The sequence below is a fragment of the Pteropus vampyrus genome, unplaced genomic scaffold, assembly GCF_000151845.1.
Source record: "Pteropus vampyrus isolate Shadow unplaced genomic scaffold, Pvam_2.0 Scaffold242, whole genome shotgun sequence".
In the NCBI taxonomy this organism is placed as follows: domain Eukaryota; kingdom Metazoa; phylum Chordata; class Mammalia; order Chiroptera; family Pteropodidae; genus Pteropus; species Pteropus vampyrus.
In genome coordinates this window covers 2600230-2616370 of record NW_011889023.1, presented here as the reverse complement: position 1 = coordinate 2616370, position 16141 = coordinate 2600230, and the positions used below count along the sequence as shown (strand labels likewise).

At 33.5% G+C, this 16141-nt stretch overlaps 1 protein-coding gene across 8 annotated transcripts in view; it reads right to left on the bottom strand.

Annotated features, from left to right (window-relative positions):
- The window catches only part of NRIP1 (nuclear receptor interacting protein 1), an 86263-nt gene that overhangs the window by 30277 nt on the left and 39845 nt on the right, over positions 1 to 16141 (bottom strand). The window lies entirely within an intron of this gene.

Genomic DNA, 16141 nt, shown 5'->3' with positions numbered 1-16141 from the left:
CACATTTGAGGCACTGAATTTTTGCTAAGTTGATATCTATACATATTCTTAGTTTCTCTCTCATCACTTAATTCTATACACAATACTGAAAAACAACTGGCAGCATAAGAAATATAAATACAATTACTTAAATTTATCTTGTAAGCCAAGATAATTACAAGATATAACTTTAATACTTCTGATTTTCAAGAAATATGCTTTTAAAAAGAAAAAAGAAATAATCACGTCATTTAAAATTATAAGTACTCTCTCTAAATGAAAAAGTAAAACTTTATTTAAACTCAGATCAAATCATAGGGCATTTCTAATATTCTCTTTTTCTGTACCTTCCAGGGAAAAGTGTTAATTACTATTTATTTGATATTCACATTTGTAAACTCAGATCACCTAAGTCTCCTAAAGATCTACGAAAGTCTATAATTGTTAAGTAATTTCTAAAGTTAAAGGGGTTAAAGAAAAGCCTGAAAACTATGAGTGACATTTGAAGAAAGCTAGGTTTTTTTAGCTAAAACTTAAACGAATTGAACTTTAATTTATCTGCTCTAGATTTTCATTTTCCAAATTATTTGCTGTAATTCTAAAATGAGATCCATGATTCACTTATGTATTTTATTTATACTGTGAGGTGGAAAGGCTGTCATTGCAAATCTTGCAGTTCTTGACACATATTTTAATAAAGTCAATACAAATAAAAATCATATAACTGATCAAGGCAAAGAGTATATACTTTTGAGAAGATATCATATTAAAGTTATAGACTTTTTTTTTTTTTGGTTGAAATCTGAAAGTAAACGACTGATAAAAAATAGGAATAAGAGTTATACACAGCTTCATCATGTTGTATATAAAGATGGAAAGACTGTATCATTCATTTCCAAATATCCAAACAGCACTACTACATCCTATTATAGTTACCCAGTCAAGTCCTCTGTATTAATAGTGGTGTAAAGACTGCATCTGCTATAGGGAATGGCTGTCTTATATTCAGACACACAAACCCACAAACCCATTATACACAGACACACAGACACAGACACAGACACACACACACACACACCTGATAACAAGTTATCAGATATATATACATAATGATCCAGGCAATACACATGTGTCTTCTCATTTAATCTTCATGCTGACCTAAAGAGGCAGATAATCCTATTTCTGAAGATGGGCAGACTGAGGATTAGAGGTTAAATAGTTTGCCTGAAAACTTTGCTCTATCCAACTGTTGAACCAAAGAGCTAGGTGTGGAGATTTTTTTCCCCCCACTAACTGCAGGGAAAGGCTTAAAAACAGGCCATCTCCTATGACTTGTAAGCTTCATTTAAACTTATTTTAAGCATGAGACGGCCAGGTTCCCAAACCATACCTCTACTACCCACTAGTTTCTTCACTGCCTTGTCTGGTCAATTTGGTTTCCTAACAATGTCTCTAGTTTCTTGCTCGTTTCTCCGCTGGAAATAAAACCTAGTTATGAATCTCAGCCCAGCTGGATGAAGGCAAATCTAATTTTGTTTGGCAATGATTTTTGTATGGACCTTCTCAGCCTTTAAATTAGATACCCATTGACATTTACTGCTGGGACCTATCTGTAAACCCCAACTCCACCCCCAGAGTCCAATCTTTCCATGAACAATGTGAATTAAAATATTTCTTGAATTTGGCAATTTGGTATTTAGCTATACTTGAAGGAGGCCATGCCTAGCTAGATTCACCCCTTAGAGATCCCTCCCTACCCAGCAATAGTCTAAGCTGGCTGTCCCTTTTTTCTGTTCAGCTGTAACTACACTATTAAAGAAAACACTGCATAAAGTATTAACTATCAATAGACTTAAGTATTTTATTGTGATTGCACTATTCATAGGTTTATTCTAACACAGACATGATACCATAATTTTATATAAATCTTTTCTTTTTTATTATCTTTTTTAGTGATATCCAATATTTTGTCACTCTTCCCGGTACAAAAATACATGGTTACACAAGATCATTCAAAGGGAGCAATCCACAAGAGTGTGTGTGTGTGCACAAAATGATGTAATATCAGTCTGCTTCAATTTATGACTTACTTGGGTATGAATTAATTTTACTGTAGCTCTAAGTATAAGATTTGGCTAATATCAACATAATTATTATTTTAGAAGATCGAAATTGAGTAAAAGAGTGACATCATGCAAAAAAAAATAAAATAATTTTTTATTAAGGTAGGCAGAGTTTGCATTTTAGCCCTACCTCAGCTACTAGTTTTATAAGAGTGGCCAAGTAGCAATCTAAATCCCAATTTTCTTGTTTGTTAAATGTACTCTTTATAGTAACTGATTTCTAAGGTTACTACTACTCAAGCACTTTGGTCTAAGCCTAGCTAATGTTGGACACATAATAAAAACATATGCTCATTAACTGAGCCTACAGAAGTATCAGTCACATGTTGAAAGTTGCCCTGAGTGACTTCCATTTCATGGCTTAAATTAATAGTCATAATGACATGCCAAACATGTTTTCTCCATAGACTTAATGTACCTAGATCTCTTTGACTAAAGTTCACATGCAGTTTTCTTAGATGTTCAAAATAATTTGTTGATATTGGTTAATATAATGTACCTATATCCGCAAAATAAATCTAATAAAGAGATTTCACAGCTTTAAAAAAAATCAACATCACAGTAGGTCAGCATAAGAGGAAAAAAGATAGAGGCAATTTGAGGTGAAGAACTCTAAGCATGCTTGTCTAGATATGCTTGTCTAAGTTTGGAGAAAAAACAATTTAAGGTACAGTCATCTAAATGACTCTGAATGTAAAACAATTCTACAAACATGGTTCCTAGGCTGATTCTTAAGCATAGAATTCCTCTTCCTTCAACATGTAGAATACTTTCCAAAGAAAAGTTGATGCTAAAATCTCACTACCATAAGCACAGCACAAATTGAAATGATAAAGAGCAAAAAGAAAAAAGTGGGCAGGGGAGGTTGTTGGTTGAATGTTCTTTATTCATGTAACCAAGAATAAATTTATGAAGCAGTTATTAAGTGCCAGGTATAGTGTTAAGCACTGTGGATACTTTGATAAACAAAAAAAAACAACCTCCCACTTCACAAAAAAAAGAGTAGGACAGTAAATAAAAGAAAATAAAACATAAATACCAATTTCCTTTACATGACATTCACTCCTTTATCTTCCCATTCTGAGTTGGCTAAATGTTAAATATATGCATGCCATGATTTTTTAAAGGGTGAAAGATTATAAATTTTTCAAAATTTGTAAAGCGATTACAAAATTAAAAACTAGAAAAAGTTTAGGACATATTTTATTCTAGAAAATTAAATATTTTGATTCTTAGTCATGGTTTTTCCTCTAGATTTTCTTGGTTTACATTTTTTTTCAACAAAAAAGCTAAATGTATAAGGATATAGTACTAATCATTTTGATGCCTTATATTCAACTGAAAACATATTTAATAATCTTACTTTTGCTATACAGTTCAAAAGTTCTTTGAAAATATCCTCTTTCCTTTATAGATCACATGACCTCACATAGTTAATTTTAATGAATGTTTTAGGTCAGGATTTGGTATATTTGTGTTCGTTATTTAAAAATTCTTAAAAGTGTTTCTCCATTCACCCATTTTCTATAAATGTATCTGGGAGCAAGTCTACACCAATGTCCATGGCCTCTGATTATACTGATCTTCTGTATCAGGATGTTTTTATGATACATAATTAGTATGTACAGAACAATTATTCACACAATTTAAATGGAAGTAAAATGTAATTTAAAAAATGTAAAACCATATACTAATTTCAAGAATGTTAAAGTAAATAGAAAACAACTTTAATTTAATGAATGAGCTATTTTGCTTACTCTCTCTCCTAAATTAAGTGCTCTGATTATCATCAGGATAGGACAGGAACAGAGGAGTCGAGGGGCACTTGCAGTTCACATGTGACAAGCGGTTTGGACAAGAGGAATTTCTCCTCCCCCCTTAGATTACAGATTTGGAACCTAAAAAGCACAGCTACGACAACATTTCAAGAATGCCTGAAAATAGCAAGGGATCAGATCCTAATCATAGATATTTCAATCATTTTGAGAAATATTAAAACATTTATTCAATTTATATTAAGGGCAATCCTAAATTTTATACTACAAGTTTCTATCTGAAAATACATTCACAGAATTCAAAAGAAAAAAACAAATGTTGCAATTTCCTTTCCCACAGCAGAATCAAACTATAAAATGTTTATACAAATGAACTAGTAAAAAATAAAGTAAAAAATAAATTTCTTAATTTCCTTAATTCAGTTTAAGGTAGTATGTGATTTCTTTTTTTTTTTAAGTGAAAATCTCCTTCCCATTCTCTGTACCAGTTATGTAGGATCTTTAACAATAATTGAAAAATAATTATTGAAAAATAATTATAAATCATTCCCTAAACTAATTAGGTCCACGACCACCTCTATGATTTCTCCCATTTATCTTGCGGTTAAAATCTTACAATATTAGCTTGAATTTCATCTCTGCCTGAAACGTTTCAAGCAATGAAGCAGATTAGTGCCTCAAAACACTTTATAGGGTTTTGTTATCAATCAGGTTATGTTCTCAGTGACACCTTCAAAAAAATTATCCTATTCGTATGAACTCTCATGGACTGAAGTAAACAAAGCTGTAGCCCACTGCTCCTGCATACTTTCCATTCATTTACATCGTTTTTCTTTACTTAGACTTATAGCACGTGCCATAGAAAGAGCTCATGTTAAATATTCCTGGAGTGTCACAATATGTAATACAATAAAACAGATTACAACCGTACCTTTCTTTCACAGCAGTGGTGCCAAGCACAGGTACACCGGAGCAATCAATTTGTTCTGCAGACAATAAGGCTTTCATAGAATACTAATGTAAAATCTCTTTTCTTTCTCCTTTGCCTTGACTCCCCAATGCCCGGGTCCCAACCAATACAAGGAAGAGGGCGGTATGTCTTCTGCTGAGATAACCACAACTACTAATCAAGTCTATGTGTACAAGGGAACAGGATTAAGCCTCCACCAAGCTTGAGTCAGGGTTTGAGAGCAGCTAACACATACACAGCACGGTCAAAATTACACACACACACACACACACACACACACACACACACACACACGTGCGCGCGCGCGCGCATACGCACCATGCACGTGCCATGAAAATACAGATGTGTCTACTTCAGTGAACTAATTCATCACACTTTAACACTGATAGTTTTTTTATCTCGGGAGCATAAAATTACCTCCTGTTGAACTGAAGGCTTATATCCAACAGTGCCCAACAATAATTATGTTTTTCCAGAAATGAGAAACATGATCAGCATTCTGTGCATTAAATTGTTCACTTTTCAAAACAAAGCATTTTTCTAAATTAGATTATCCAATACAGTTTACATGGACTTATACTTTCAAGTATTAACATACTGTTAATAGACTCAGCAAGGATTCTTAAGATTTTGCCCTTAAAAAGGTACTGTAATTTAATAGCTCTAGTCCACTTCTTCAAGAAAAGCATGTACATTACCAATGATGAAAAGATATCCAAAAGATTTTCACTTATCTTGAGATTTTACATTAAGTATAAACCCAAGCTATTTAAAAAATATTTTCAGGTTTCAAAAATTATGTAAAAAAAAAATCTTTAACATTTTCTAATTATGGTAGCATGGTGGTACATCTGATCTCATAAATCCTGTTTTGAGGTTTCTTTCAATTAAGCATTTTTGATGGTTTATTTTTACTTTATTCAAAATATGAAAGACTAAGATTATGACAGAAGTTGTTAAAATATTTTTTAAGAGCACACATTACATCATTTTATTTTGCCTGCCTTAATTTTCAAATAACTCTTAAAAAGTACTAAGAGTCAAGGGGCTGAAAACTAAGCAATAATTAAGAACAAAATACATAACTGGAGAAACTTAGGAGGAGGCTTCTAAACCAGCTCTATTTTCATGTATGCAATTGCTTTAACACTGCTAAATTATGTGTCTTATTTTGTACTCTTTCTTAAAAAAACAAAACAAAAAAAACTGAGCAGAAACAATTAAGAAATACTAGGGACTTCAATGAAGTATTGCAGTAATGTTTAATCAATACTGATGCTTTTGTCCTTGACACACTGACCATGTCATCAGGCTACTGTCATGTGATATCATGTCATTTCCCCACCTGGCTCATGACCTTGTCCTCTAAATGACCTAAAGCTTCCCTCAAGTAGCAGGAGGCCCCTCCCCGCTGTCTCAGCAAGGTCGAATGGGTCAGCGTGTCCTCATCTATAATCCACCGCCATTTGTCAGCAGGGAGGCTGGAGGAGGCAGGCTTGCTACAAGGGGAGAATGCCCAATTAGGCAGCTGTCACACAAAGCATAGGCTGCAAAATTATCCCCTGTCAAAAGAAAGAGCAGCTGCGGGTGCCAATTACAGCAACCTTTCAACCCTTTAGGTACTGGAAACTACACAGAAGTAAATGAAGAACAATTAGTGATAACAAATCGATGAATTAGGACAGTAAATTAGAAATTACTAGCAGGTGAGCCTGGGTCATACATGACATAAGGGCATACCAGACTCCAGGCAAGGACAGGATGCACAGAATCACACTAACCATTTCCTTGCATATAGATTTCCCCTCCAGCATTTTCTTTTTGCAAACCTAAAATCCTTTAAGGTGTTTACACCCATAACCTAAAAGTGTATATACCTTTTTACTTTTCGTGGAGGACCCAAATAAATTGTTTCTTGTCAGGAGGAAAATCCTTCAGACTAAAAAGTCTATTTAATTCTAAATTGTTCTTATGCAATCCATCATGTTATCCCATCAAATTAAAGTGTGGATCAAAAAATCCAAAATATCAGTTCAAATAATCACACTTAAAACAGTATCCGCCTTCATAAAGTACTGGCCCTGATTCTATTTTAGTCACACTTATAGGGAAACATCTCTTTAAGAAAGCAACTGAGTATGAATTCTGAGAAAACTGTTATGCTAATACCATAATGTTGAAGTTAAATTTTCTACACGATGTGATTCTGTGTATAAAAAAAACTGCAATGTGTGCTTCTATATTGCTATACATAATGAAAATATCAACTATAAAATTACTCTCTTAGATTATTCTGCTCTAATCCTACGGAGTCTCAAGCATAGAAAGCCAATTTACTTGGACTCTGTCCAACTAATGCCTGATAGTTAGCACTGCAGGCAACAAAGGAGGAACAAAATGAGGAAACAAGCTGCACAAAGGAGAGAGAATCCAATATGGCTATTAAGTGTTTATGGACATAGTTTCCTCGTGCCTTAACAAAGTTATATATATTCAGAAACAACTTTTTTAAACTCCATTTTAAACTAAATTTACATTTTTCCCCTTAGAAAAAAAGCATGTGTCCTCCCTACATCGCTTCTTTAAAAGTTGAGAACTCTGAATGCTATGTGGTATAATTTCTAATGAAGCAGGGATAAATTGCTCAACTAGGATTCCAAATCACAAATGGGTAAAACTGAGGAAGAGAAGGTGAGGCAATAACGAAGCATTTTGTTTATCCTTCTCCAACACATTATAAATGAATCAGTTACCAGAAGGAAAAGTTTATAATTCCTAATTCCTAGTTAAGCCATTGGATAAAATTTCTAGGGGATAAATGTCATGGAGAGAATACTTCTCCATTAAAAGTTTATCTAAGAATTTGATTTATAATGTTCACTCTTTTAAAAAATGGGCATTTCTAAGTTTTCTTAAATTGAGAATGCAACCTTCTAAAGTCAGACATAAAGAATTCAAAGAAATGGCAAGTAGAAAGAAATGAAAGAGTTAATGCCTTTAGAATTCAGCTTCCATCATACAAGGGTGACTATCTCTTTAAATAATTTAAATCCTCTCCATCAACTACAAAGCTGTTTTGAAGCCATTTAGCTTTGTTCTTTACATGTGTTCTAATTAAGAAATGACCTTGTCATCACACACACCAGAAATCCTGGATTATTTCCTATAGCAAAAATTCACGGAGCCCCCAAATAAAGAAAAAGACGGGGAAAAAAAGACTTCTTCTTCAGTTCCTCACTAAAGGAAGTTGTTGGTTAGCTGAATGCTGAAGCAGTTTCACCGCATAATTTTTTGTTGTTGAATGTCACAGGGCGGGTTAGTGTGACCTTGAGCTACATCAGCAGCACAGCAAGGGTCGAGATGCCTGCAGGCGCCCTTGTACTGGATTTGCAAGACAAAAACCTTCAAACTGGCTGAAGGACATCTTAAATCTCTTCAAAGGTTTTCTGAACTAATCTGGGCTGCTCTTAGCAGGATCTGTGCCAGTGTGAGAAGCAAAATTAAAAACAAGGTCTTTGACAGGATGTTGTCTCCTCTTAACCCTTCATAAGCAGAATAAAACAAATCACAAGCATTCTGGAGAGATGGTTTACCTAAAAACACTCTTTCATAACAAATTATGTAAGCAAGAAATCACAAAGGATGGAGTTGCTATTAGTACTCAAAACTTAACACTCCCATTGAGCTAACTGAAGAATTCAGGTGCAATTTTTTCTTGACCATATATTTTCATATAGTGAATGTTAAACTTAAAGCTCTAGTTGTTATCTTTGGATGTGCAGCATAGATAGCTATAGGTTAACATAAGGAAAAATTTCCATCAACATAAACCTCATTTTTTAAGAATAAGCTTTTAGCTGGTTAAATCACAAACTTCACACATATAGCTCACTAAAATTACAGCAGGTAATAAAAATTACATCATACATTTACTAAATTCTTTATTTCTAACAGGATATATACACTGTTAAGAGGGAGGAAAGAATCAGAATACAGTGAAAGGGAACCTAAGTGAAAAAGAGAAAGCAATCTCAGTTTTGTTATAAGAAATCAGCATGACATTCTGTTATTGTGCTGTAGTATTTCCAGTGTACGGGCCAAAAGAGAACGTATTAAAGCCAGCAGAGGGTATGAGTCTTCCCTGGCAATGCTCTCAAAGTTTAATTTAGTAGCTATAGCTCTCAAGAAATAGTCTAGGGAAACAAACAACTGTGATACTCAAAATGCAGTATTCTAAAATCAGTGTATCTTCATCTATAACATGTTAATTTGTCATCATCAGATATAAGGTATGTCATGATTACTGTTGTAAATATTTAATGTGAGGTGTAAAATTTATTAAAGTCCAATAGGTTACAAATTATTACCTTTAAAAAAAAAAAAACTAAGTAAATTCAAGACTGCTAAATAACAACCACATTTTCACTCGAATTCAGAAATGCTTTCTCGAATGGGACAGGAAAAGGGTAAAGTAATAACCTCATAAATAGATAACACATGAGAGTGAGTAGTACATGTGAATTCTTTAGTCATTCATTATATAAAAGGAGACAGGAGTATTTACTGTGCTAAATGCTATGGCTGAAGTCTGTAAAAAGTGCTCTAGGGACACAGAGTGGGCAGTAACTAGGTTTTCAGTTTATGTGTATGTATGTGCTCTAGGTGGTAGTCAGTGATGGTTAAAAATGATTAAGCTCAGAAGAGAATGACAGCCATTTTAAGTTACAGAAATAGCACTCAAAGGCAGGGAAGAGCTGAGTGTGATACAGGAAAGGGGTGGTCCAACTTGACTAGAGATTAGGCTGCAAACACAATTGAGACCAAGGACTTTGAATCAAGGCTATGCCAAGAAGCTGGCCTTTATTTGGTAGGGAGTGGAAAGATTACAGGCAATGATATGATTAAATGCACGTTAAAAAACAAAAACAGAAGCTGTGGAGTTGTTGATGACTTGGAGAGAAGAAATTGAGATGCATTAGTAAAGAGAAGAAAACCGTCAAAATAAGGCAGGGGCCGGAGAGTTGAAGAAAAAGATAACTCTGAAGGCTGGTTTGAATATTTAAAAAGCAATCTGTATAACAAAAAGTGTTATAAAACAAGGTATTTTAAATAGTAGATTTATTAAATCAAAAAATGATGAAAATAATTACTGTATCTTAAGCCTATGTTTGTAAAACACTAAGTTGACATGAGGTACAAAATTTAAAGAAAACTAAGAACTCTTGTAGAGGTAATTTAAAAAGAGTCAGAATCAGATTCTGTTGGAGATTTGAATATTTGACATTTCAAAAAATAATCTCCATTAAGTATCGAGTAAGGATTTTGCTTATTAAGGAAGCGACATGTACCTTTTCAGAATGGTGTGATGGCATATTTCCCTTGGCTATAAGAGAAAGGGAGAGGTCTGGCTTAAACCACAATGTGGTTGCCATAGCTAAGAGTTTCATCAAAAACCACTAATGAGAATAAAATAACTCAGCCATTTACTGAATGCCTACGATGTTAGGATGCGAAATTAAAAAATAAAAAGTCTCCAAGATTTTATTGGCTTTGGGCTTCCATTTTATCACTCATAATGATAAATCCCTAAATTATACAGCTCATACGGTGACACCAACACACAATCAAAAGACCATGAGTAAAAATAACACTGAGCTGTCAGTGAATGAAGATGACTAGTAGCCATCTTGGTATCCCCTTGTAGCTGATAGGTATACAATGCTTTCCCAGAACTCTCTGGGAAGACCCAGTACTCATGTAACTTGAAGAGAGTAGTCAAATACTCCAGGGACTGACTGTCCTGCTAAGACCTCAGAAAGAATTTAACAGAGTATCAGCCAAGGTAAGAGGGTGGGAGTGAAAAAGAACAGGAGTCAGTAGAGCCAAGCAGCTATCTGCCAAAGAGCAGACTGTACTCTCAGAAAAGGAGAGCCAGCATCAGGGATCAGATTGAAGCAAGTGGAGGGGAAGGTCAAACAAAGGAGAGAAGAAGCAAAGATTTCCAAGAGATGACTTCTCAGTGCCCCTGAAGAAGTAAGCTTTACTCTGGAAAATCATTAAGAAAATGACCAAACCTCCAAAACCCCTAGAGTAAGAAGAATAATCACAGAAGTATTTGGAGGTTCACAAGTCATTAAAAGGACTAGCACTTAAAAGCCAGGGTACTGACAGGGCACAACTAGGAATGACCTTACTGAGTATCCACAAATAAAATGACTTCTTGAGTAAGCATCTCTGTCTCATAGCTGCCAAGCCAACACTAGTAATATGTTCCAGCACATTCTATGTCTAGACATTAATAGAAAGGTGGGTAATATGATAAGCCTTCCAGATATTTTTTTAAAAACCCAACAATTTACTAATCCACAAACACAAAAGCTAGATTACAATACTTTTGAAATGAAAATATACAATATTATTCTTTTGGCAATTAGACAGGTCAATTCCTGTAAAGCATCAATTCTCAAAGTGTGGTCCATGGACCCCCAAGGGTGCCTATGATCCATTCAAGAGGCACATGAGAATCAAGACTACTTTCATAACACTAAACTGTTATCTGCTTTTTTGTCTCTTTCTCTCATAAGTGTATAGTAGAGTGTTCAGAGGCTAAATGGTATGTGTCACTGTACTGATGGTTAATGGAATATATCCTTGTGGATCCTTTAAAAATTTTTCTCGGTTTATATTTCTAATATGGTAAATATTGGTTGATGTGACTGTTATAAACAACAGCTCTCTTGAGTCCTCAATAACTTAAGAATATAAAGGGGTCCTGAGACGAAAAAGTTTGAAAACTGCTGCCACTACCAAAGTTTACTAAAGTAAAGTGATTTTAATCTTCAAACGAAATCTCTAGTTTTTAACTTTCAAAAATTTGCACTATAACTATGCCAGATAAATATTGTTCTCTGTGCAGAAATCTCTCCAAGACCCAAGTGGGAAAAGAAAAGATGATCTCTTTTAAAAGATCAGTAGACTATAGGAGATATGAAATAACTCCTACCTTTGCACAGTCACTACTATTCTGAACTTACCATACAAGAAACAACAAATCCAGAGATATTTACATTGAAGGTGCTCCGTGTTAAAAGTTGAAGATAGAGGATAACTAAGTGATAAGCCAGCCGTTAGTGCGCTCACAATCCTGTCAGGAAAATATAATCAGCAAGATAGTGAGATACTACTGTAAGAAAAGGAATGAATGAAGTGGAAAAGGTATGGAAGGGCCAATTCTGGGGAATAAGATGGATAAAAAGACAAGGAACACTTTTCTTAGTGAAGGCACTCCACTGAGGTGGCCTGTAGACTGGCCTCTAGCAATAACCAAGGTTTTGCCAATTGGAAAAGAAGCTAAAAAGCATCCTTTAGGTAGTGGGAAAAACAGCAGCCCTAGTAGGAAAGCACAGCAGCACATAATATGCTTTAGAATGTTTAAGTAATCTACTCAAAAAACAAAAACTACGAGTAATTAGAAGATTTTATAGAATTTGATAAAGTAATTAGATGTCTGTTTAATTTAATGATGAAAGATTGGGACTTACAGTTTGTATATCTTTTTCTTAATTTCCAATCTGTCACAGATAGCTTTTTAAAAACATAATAAAATTAATCTAAAAAATAAAACAAAAACAAACAAAAAGTGGTCCTTCACCACAGATATTTTGAGAAGCTGAGAGAATAAGCGGCAAGATGGTAGGAAGGAGGAGTGGCAACAGCAGGAGATAAAAGCGTCAAGCTAGAAGCTTGTATAAACTGTACTATCAACAATCTTCCTATAAGTAGATGCAAAAAAGAAAATAAGTGGAGTTTAATAATTATTTGTATATCTCTAATCCAGAATAGGGAAATTCTAGCTATCTAAATAAAATGCATAATAAACTCTATTGTTAGAATCGCACTAACTTCAGTTGTGCAAACTACAGGCTGCATGGTTGAAGGGCAAACGTAGCAGAGTACCAGGGAGAATATCAGGTTCGGCACAGTTAATTTAACTGAAAAAAACCATGGTCTGTGTAAGAAGAGAAAGTGAACTGACACTTTGATCAAAACATTTAAAAATTATTTTAATTATTTCATTTGAAATCTTTCATGGGAGAGGAAAACATCTGAGTTGACATGGAAGCTTGGGACAGTGAGAAATTCCCCCCCCAAAATGCTGTTAGTTATAGCAATTAAGATATGAAGTAAAAGACTTAAGGAAAATCAATTATCTGAAGACACCAAATTCACAAAAACGTTAATTATGTTAGTGTTTTCCATTGTAACAGTAAATTAGATTGATTAAAGAAGGCCTGTTACTCCTCTATGGTCATTACGTGATTGGGATTGCTGAATTATTTTGACCAGAGAAGTGGCATAAGAAAATTGGAGTTTTAGGAAGATCTAATGGCTATGAGAGACTGTAGCAAGGACATAAGAGATTTAGTAGCACAAGTGCTCCAGATTAGAAATGAACTCTGAACCAAGATGCTGGCCATGGGGAAGAGAATTAAAGACTAATTGGAAGCCATGTTGGAAACTAACAATGAATTATTTGAGCTAAGCATCTGTCCAGGTTTTCCATGAATCCAGGGAAACATCACTTAGACAAATTATTTATGGCAATTAATTCCAACTAAAATGACCCACCAAGATTCTGGATAGATCTGGATTGACTGTTTCACTAGTACCATGTTTTCACTGAAAATCTTGTGTAGGAGTTTAAACACGTTTTCAAAGTGTTATTTCTTAAATTAAAAACATTGCTTTGAGGAGTATTTTATAAAGTTTGGGCAAGGCATTCCATGTAGACAATTAGCCCCACTTTACCAACCTGTTAACCCAATCTGTTAGAACCAGCTGAATCCCTGGCCATTTTTGTCTCTTTAGACAGATTCTTCTATATCTGACATAAAAGTTTTGGCGCTTAAGCCATCTGTTAAAATAGTCATCAACAATTTAATTGAACTAGAAAAAAATGTACAATAAGGAACTCTTCCCAGTAAGAAATTATGAGAAAGAATAAGAAAAACTCTACTTAGTTACAAAATGAGTATATTCAAGTATTTAAGCTAAACTGATTTACAGTCAATTACCTAGTTCCACCTAAGTTATTTGCTGTTTTTTGTATACTTATCAAAATTAGGTAATAAATGTTACACTGAGATAAACAGAGTATAGAAAGTATATGGAGTCCTATAAAATATAATAAAGGGTGATTTTATTTTGTTAGTTAAATGAGGTGACTATTTCTTTCAAAATGAGGAACTAACAAGTGAATAAGAGAAATCTGGCCTAATACACTAAGAAGCTTTATAAACACTTCATGTGTTCTAAGGGTTGCAATATTCATTTCATCAAATTCTTGTCCTTTTTTTCCTAATCACCCCCTTTGGCCTCTCATTCAGATGGGCATTACTACACAAAATACAAAATGTAACTATTTTTGGAATATAGCCATATGACAAACTATAATAAAACCTCATGAAATATATTACTTCAGTCTTTATATTCTACTGAATGCTAGTCTCCTGAGATAGATCTACACACATACATACACACACACACACACACACACACTCTCTCTCTCTCTCTCTCTCTCTCTCTTTCTCTCTCTCCCTCTCTGTCTCTCTCTCTCTCCTCTTTTTGGCTAAAAGAAGTCTTACTGAAAGGATTATATTATGATTCATCTTCTCCAAACTTATATGACTATGGGATACTTGTCCAAAGGAAAGAAATGTTTAATAAAACATATTTTAGAAAACACACACTTAACATATTCACTTTTAAAGTCCTGAAATATTTTTAAATATATAAGTGATATATCACTAATAATTCATTTTTATATGCTTTCAAAGTTCTTCACTGTACATTCTAAATTATCTGTCTCCTTTTCTATGTGGGAGAAAGATCTAAATTTGATCATTTTTTCAAGGACAACTTATTGGCTATATTTATTTACCAGCTAGCTATCTATGACATATTTATTCAACTGTCGTGAGTTGTCATTGGTTATTTGCTAAAACAAGGGTGTTGCCAAATTAAGAACAACAACAAACTAATTATATTTTGGGTAACAAGAATATGTATGGTTATAATTTTCATTTTAACAAAATTAAAAGTTGAGAATTGGAATTCAATATCAACTGTGGTTCATCAAATATAAAAGCAGATTTTGGACTATCAAACAGTCACAAACACATAATTATACCTGAATGAAAGAACACTTACTATTTACAAATAAAAGTCTGGTTGATTTAAAATTTCAATTTTGAGAAAATAATACATGAATATGTGAAGAATGACTAGCAACCAAAGAATTATAAATACTTTTATAGTCTTTATTTGATAAAGGTTTTAAAGATTTTCTTGCTGAAATTACAAGAAAGAATAAGCAGAGTGATTAAAATAAAAATTTCATCATTAGGTTTTCTGAATATAATCAAAATGGTGGAAAAAAAAGGAGTGAGTACTATCGCCAACCATATTACGCCTACAGTAAAGAAGAAAGTTGGCTCAAAATGGCCTTTCTGAACCTTCTGAAACATCATGGCCCATTAAAAAAATGAAGTTTAGGAAACTCTTATGACCAGAGTTTTCAGCTAGCTAATTGAAAGTAAACTCTTCACTACTAATGGTAAGCACAACAATCAATCACTGTGTCTTTTCCCAGTTTATCTGGAGTGCCTCCATCCAGGCATAAGCAGCATAAGGTCCAAAAGCTTAAGACATGACAAATTCATTATAGGTTGTACCTATACTAGAAAATAGGAGTGTTAATCGAAGTAGAATTAGTCAGTCATCTGTTTCTGTTGTATCGCTCACCTAGTTGTCTTAATCGGATTATTTTATCATTTCTCAGAAATGTTAGTATGTTTGCCTTATAAGAGGTAACTATTTTATTTAATTCAAAAAGTAATCATTGACTTAGACTATAATAAGCCCACAATAACCAAATATGCTTCTATTTCTCCTCAACATAATAATTAACTTTTTATCTGAAATCAGATTGTTATTTCAGGTTTTGAATTAACAATCTGTTTTCTTTGGTTTTTAGTAAAAAACAAATTATCATCAATACAAATACCATTTATTTCAAGATTCCCAACCTCCCTCTTCAGAAGTAATCTACATTTTGAATTCTCAAGAACATTTTTTGCATCTTTTCATGGCATTTAACCTCTACTGTTTGATTAAATGTTTATTAATATTTATTTTATTTTATATTATATTTATTAGTTTTATATTTATTTATATTTAACCTTTCCCGGTAAGTTCCTTAAATATAGGATTGTATCTTACTCACTTTTTTAAAA